General features: G+C 37.8%; 1 long non-coding RNA gene across 4 annotated transcripts; it reads right to left on the bottom strand.

Annotated features, from left to right (window-relative positions):
* Positions 1-575: 575 nt before the first annotated feature.
* Positions 576-5,005, bottom strand: LOC133746291 (uncharacterized). Of its 4 annotated transcripts, XR_009864053.1 has the most exons (10): positions 4,718-5,005; positions 4,506-4,569; positions 4,036-4,226; positions 3,784-3,926; positions 3,499-3,658; positions 2,971-3,135; positions 2,057-2,131; positions 1,852-1,948; positions 1,321-1,417; positions 576-836 (listed from the first exon to the last, which is right to left on the bottom strand). It is a non-coding gene; the product is annotated as an uncharacterized LOC133746291 (long non-coding RNA). The 4 variants fall into 4 exon arrangements; XR_009864052.1 differs by having other exon boundaries at positions 4,506-5,005; XR_009864054.1 differs by having other exon boundaries at positions 1,358-1,417; positions 4,506-5,005.
* Positions 5,006-6,569: the final 1,564 nt, after the last annotated feature.

Here is a 6,569-nt window from a genome sequence, read left to right as displayed (position 1 = left end):
TTTATATATTGTTAAACCCTCATCTTATTGCCTTTAATGCTTAAAGAAATATATATCATACAGCACAACTATGCATTTTAACATCGTTATTCATTTAAAAACGATGACTGATACTGTTTCACACATCGGTTCACATGAACGTTTCTTGTTATTCATGATTTAGACGCGTAATTTGCCTCATATCCCACAATTTCAGATTCAATATACACAGTTTAATATTGTATGAACCGATCTATTTACTTACATTAACATCAGATTCTAGGGAAAAAACGATGTTAATTATCTTATACTACATCGATTCTGGTAAAACAACGATGTCTAATGCCTTGTAATATATCGAATCTCTAAAAAAAACGATGTCTGTAGATTTTCGTAACATCGGTTTTCTTGTCTTTATCGATGGCAATACTTATATTGGACATCGATCTCTATCTAAAGCACGATGTGCACTAGCTTGTGGCACATCGATTTTGATTTTGGAACTGATGTATTTCTCTTAGTGGACATCAGTTTTTATAGTTATAACTGATTTAAACTTTATACATAGACATCAGTTTGGAATGAGAGGATTGATGTCCACAAAATATGTAGCTGCTGCTATAAAATGCAATATCCACAGTTGACAAAAGTGATTTCAATATTGGGGTATTTTGTCCAAAATCATCATCCTTCACAGTTCACAAAATAGGCAAAATAAAACCCAAATTAACCTACTACAAGGCTAGCCTAGCAAGTACTATTGCAGTATTGTAAACCAAGAGTTTTACATTATTAGCTCTTCGAAGATGTCCTCAGTTGGTTTTTCTTCGGCTGAGCTTGGTTGCGACTGCTTGTCACTGCAAAGTATAAGAATATATGATTAAGCAGTATTTGTAAGTAACAAAAATTTAGAAAAAATGACTCAGAGGGAGTAAGACATATATAGTTATGCTGATATCAACTACCAATTAATTGCATCTTATCTGCTTAGCCAAATGAACGGAGAAGTAAATGATAAAGCAACCACTACCTAATATCTCATTCAACGGATGCGAACATATCAGCCATTACTAACCAAGGTGAGGCTTAGTTCAACAAATCTAATACAATTACTTGGTCCACCTAAGGCAAGGCTTCTATTTTTAGAAATCAGAATGTTTTGGGAGTTACTATGTAGTTTTCTATAGACAAATATCCAATGAAAGTAAGATCTTTTCTTACACCATAAATGAATCATTGACCAATCGCAGACTCACAAAATTAAGCAAGGACATAAACATAATGCCATGCCATTAAGAAGTGAACTGTGTTATATATAAAATATATATATAAAAGCTTCACCTCCACATGCTGACAAGAAATCTCTGTTGGAACATACCGGAATGTACCTTGTTGATGTCTTTATTATAGCAAATAAACTGCCAAGGCAACCTGACCACTGCATATGTAAATTTAATTAGTTCTAAATCAGCACTAATTAAGTAGTGTAGAGCAATTACAAATGCATGCGGGGGAAAAAAAAAACTGGACTGTAACGAATGTAGTAGCAACATTGTTTAAAAATATGGAAGCGCCAGACAAATTAAGCCCACCCAGCTTTTTAAGGCCCTTTTGGTCCAGAGAGAAGTCTTTGAGGTAGTAAGAGACTGTTGACGGAAAAAAAAAATACCATCTACAGGGATTCTAAGTACAATGTCAGTGAGCTGATATAATTAATGGTCTAAACAAATATTGGGGTAAGTACAAAGTCATCATTATTGTTCAATGAGATTTTTAGGTGAGTTTTTACAGAGGATATGTATCTAAAACCTATCAATCAGGCTCTTTTGTAAGAAAAATCAGATTGGATGAAAGTTGAGTACTGTTACATACTTGGTGCCTTGGTATCTCCCATCTTAGTCTCTTATTGTCCTCCCCTCGTTCTCTGTTCCCCTTGCTTGCCAATGGAACATATCCTCAGCAACAGGACCTATTGAAAAAGAAGCTGTAAGTTGTAATCCGTATCTATGATAACATCTTAGTAAACTTCAGCAGAAAAACTTTAATGCCTCTTTTAGCTGTAAGTTGTAATCCATACCTATGATAACATCTTAGTAAACTTCAGTAGAAAAACTTTAATGCCTCTTTTCCCCTCTGCATAAACAATTGGGTTCTGACGGAATACACATTTGGTCAAAAAGCTTAATCACTAATTTAAAATCACAGTTACATCCATCCAACTAGGGTGGAATTATATGAAATTTACGAGTAACAGAGTGCTGAATAACAAACACCATTATCTAAAGCAGGATAAGCATCAAATGGATAATGAACACAAAACAGTAACTACTCTGACCAGAAAGCAAAACGAAAATAAAAACCTAACCTAAACTGCTCAGATATCAATGAAATTTTACAGACATTAAGCTAACATACTAAACTGGATACTGGTAAATTTTTAGAGATTTTGGAGATCATTTGCTATGGTAATTAATTAAAAGAAAACAGAGGACAGAAACCTGCGAAAACAGAAACTAAAGAAATAAACAACAAAATGATTTTAGGGTTTTTGGTTTTGAGAAAACAATCAAAATAAACAAGTTAGAGACAACCTATCCACTCCAAAACAATCAAGCAACAAAGCTTTACAACTTGGTGAACTTACAGTCCTATAGAAAATTTGAGGCAGAGGCACAGAACAGTTTCAAACAGATGTTATCAGAATGAAACATTAGCCTGTGAAAGTTGATAATAAACATAGATCATGTGCTTGTATCATGAATTCAATATCTAATAATAATGCTGCAGAAAAACATCGGTAGTGGATAACTGAAAACTATTCAATGGACAAAATGTCTCATACTATCAGCATGAAAAGTACTTCCAGAAAAAAGATAAGCAACCAACAGTAGACTATTATGTAAGCCGAGTCTTCCACAAAGTGGTGATGAATTATATAAAAAACAAAACTATAAAGTAACAAAAATGATGTGAGAAGCGAGCTACACTCACCCTTAGCCTAAATCGGGTCTTGGGGATTTCAACTCGGCTTTCCTCTCTAACTGGATAGAAAGCATCCAACTCAGCTGTGGAAGCTTTCTTCATAAAAAAAACTCCATTTTCCCTCACAACCAAAGCCCCCAACAATCAATTCACCCACTTTCAGTCCTTCATTGGCTGGGGACACAACAACAAAATAAAAAGTCAGAACCCCTTAACCAAAAACAAACCAGAAATGAATCCAACATGTACTTAAATAATGACATAAAAGGAACCCATCACACACCCAAAATCTCTCTTTCTCTCCGTATCCAAATCCAAATCTTCACATTTCATTACCAACATCAATCTTACATGAATCAAACAATATTACAAATTTCACATTCCCAACATTACACAAGCATTATAACTAATCATCCAATCACACAACACCCAAAAACCAAACAAGTCCAGATTCTTCTATCATCTCAATCTCCACCCTATTGTTTCTAACACAATCATATCCAATCCAAAACATTAAAAACATGTACATTTATATACCTTCATTTACTGCAAATCCAAACTACAATTGTGATTGCTATAACCAATTGTGGTTGTATTAGAATATCTCTTTAACATCCTAGATTCGGTGGAGTGACCGGAGTGAATAACCCAGCAAGGCAGCAACTGATCAAGCCTCAAGGGCCGAGCCTCCGAAGAACTGATGAAGAAGTGAAGATCAGAAACTTCAAAAAAAAAAAATGGAATATTCGAATATAAAGGAGAAGAAGAAGAAGAAGAGAAGAAGAAGAGGAGAAGAAGACGGAGAGGGAGAGAGAGAGATACCTGGAAATACAATAATTAAAAGTATAAGGAAAAAAACCAGAACTATAAAGATCTCAATATATAAACAAAAGCTTAGACGCTGGCTCGACATAGAATCCTCCTTTCAGCCTTGCTTCATGCTTCAACTGGACCAACTCATTGTCCTATATAATGCACACAAGTAGTATGTTAACACGAAGAATAAACATAAAGGGGAAATCAATTCAAAGAAGCAGAGTGAAAAATTAATAAAATAAACCAAATAAGATGTACCTTCTCCGCGTACTCCTTGGTGTACTGTTTGGATTTGTGGTAAATAAGCTTCCTATTCTCAGCATTCTTCTTCTTGGTGGCTTCAAGCCCCTGCTTCTTTGCCAAGGCCCATTCCTCTTCTCTCTTCCTCTTCTTTAGAACAGACTCCGGAACAACTACCTTGACAGCTTCACCGACCTCCACATCTTAAACTGAAACACACCATACATACATAAATAATAAAAGATACCAAATTAAAATAGGTACTTCTAATCCACTTCACTGAAGGACCCTGAGAACCAATTTCTGCTCAAAAATTTCAAATACATGAATCAAAAACAAGCTCTAATCGACCAAAACGAAAGCTTTCCCAATGTTAGAACTATAGTGAACTTCTATATACACATCAAATTCCAACTAATCTGAACACAACCGTACATTCAAAATCCAGACCCAAATCAAAATAAGCTTCGGAAAATATAGGCACTCACCGGAGTTGGAGTATCAGTCTTGCAAATGGGCATCGTGACCTCCATTTCTCCAAAGCAAAGAGACCTAAGTAAACCCAGTCAAATCAAACAAAGAACAATATCAGTGTCACTAACAATCACAAACAAGTGAATTCTTAGATCTTGAACAAAATCTTTCAGAGACTCTAAAAAGAAATAAAAATCAAAAGAGACAGAGAGAGAGCAGGAAGAACCCGGAATCTGCAAACCCAGAAACAAAGAACAAAGTGTGGAGGCCATTTGGACCAGTTGGGGTTTGGATCACAGAGCAAGGACGTGCTATCGTTGGACGAGAAGCACCGGCTTGCGGCCGGAGAGAGCTTGCCCGCAGAGGAGATGGCGCCGGTGAGGGGACGGAGGCGGTTAATGAGGGAGAGACAGTAGCCATGGAAATAGAGCAGGAGAGGAAGGAAGCGAGCGCTATAGGGTTCCAGGCAAGAGTGAGAGAGAATGAGCTCAGGTCGCGTCGAAGGAGGTGCTGGTGTCAATCGTAGTCAAAGTGAGAGTTAGGGTTCGAGTGAAAAAATAACAAGTGTGGGGGGGGAATGAAATTTTTAGTCCCCGCGTTTCTCAAAAGTTTCAAACTTAGTCCCTCCGCGTTTTTTCAAAATTTTTGAACGAGACTTTACACATCAGTTAATTTAACGACCGATGTTTATAATCACAATAGAAATCGATATTTCATAAACCGATGTTAGGATGTATTTTTTACATCGCATGCAATTCCGACCGATTTAATAGTGGTGATGTCTGATCGCATAATTCTAGTAGTGATAGGGTCTAGCCGTAGGAGTTGAGGCTGAGCTCAAGGGAAATGCGAGAGCCACTGTCGTGACCGCCACCTCCATCGGAAGTAGACTTCATGTTGCCAAAGATGTCCTCACCATGGACGGGAAATAGTGAAAGGGTTTCAATCTCCTGGTGATCTTTTCCTCTTTGTTCCATGAAAGATTGTTCTCCATTCATGTCAAAGGAAGAAGAACTAGTTCCCCCTCCAGCTGAGAGTGAACAATCCCTAGCACTCTTCTCCATGTCCATAGATCCATAACAGCCATAGTTCCCCATCTGGCCGTTAAAAGAAATCATCACACCAGCGGAAGAAGCAGAAGCAGGTGCAGAAGATCCAAAGTTAATATACTGATCCTCATGTTTCCAAATGGTAACATTGTCATCACCAACAAGCCCTGATCTTTGCATGGGCACATGAACATCCGAAGTGGACCTCTTCTTCTGCTTCTCCCGAGCCCTTTGGTTCACGAACCAATAATAGACGTTCTTGAACTCAATCTCTCCGTACCACTTCAGCTCGAAACAGATCCTCTGAACCTGCTCTATAGTTGGGGACCTAACTCCCTTGTTGTAGAAAAGCTCCTTGAGGATTCTTATCTGATCTGTAGTGGGAATCCACCTAGTACTGCTCTTCCTGCGAAGCATGTTAGCACTACTCCCGGCTGCTTTGTTGCTTCCTCCATCCTCGGTTGGTTGCTGGGTTTGTGGTTCCATTGGTGATGGATTGAGAGAATGCGAGAATTGAAGAGTGATGATGATGAGTGATTAAGAGAGATTGTTGTTAGAAATATTGGGAAGGACTGAAGTTTGACAGAAAAGTGTTCGTAAAAAAGGAAGGGTATTGTTGAGGATCTGAAACTCCTCAGGTTTTCAGCGTGAACGTTCCCATCCCCAGAATGCACCTATTTATAGGAACAGGGCATGCAAATCTCCACCCTTGGATGGACAGTCAAAGAGTCAAACTGAGTACGAGTGAAAAGTTGCCCTTAAATCTCGGAAAAGAAAGAATTATTGGCATGGTGGGGAACAGAACGGTCTTCGAGGAGGTAACTGTTCCTTTTTCAATATTATCTTCTCACGGTGGAGTTTTCCAAGAGTTTTGAGTTGGGGCCTATATTTGGGGCCTTACAAGATACAATTATTGACTCCTCACAGATATTTGAAGAAAATAGTATTATATTCATAAAGTGGCTTTGCGGCCAAAAGCAGTGCATTCATTACAAAGCCAAAAATGGCTAGAATACAAAACAGAAATCT

This window comes from Rosa rugosa, chromosome 4 (assembly GCF_958449725.1).
Source record: "Rosa rugosa chromosome 4, drRosRugo1.1, whole genome shotgun sequence".
Taxonomy (NCBI): domain Eukaryota; kingdom Viridiplantae; phylum Streptophyta; class Magnoliopsida; order Rosales; family Rosaceae; genus Rosa; species Rosa rugosa.
The sequence above is the reverse complement of the archived record's forward strand: the minus strand, read 5'-3'. Positions and strand labels throughout refer to the sequence as shown.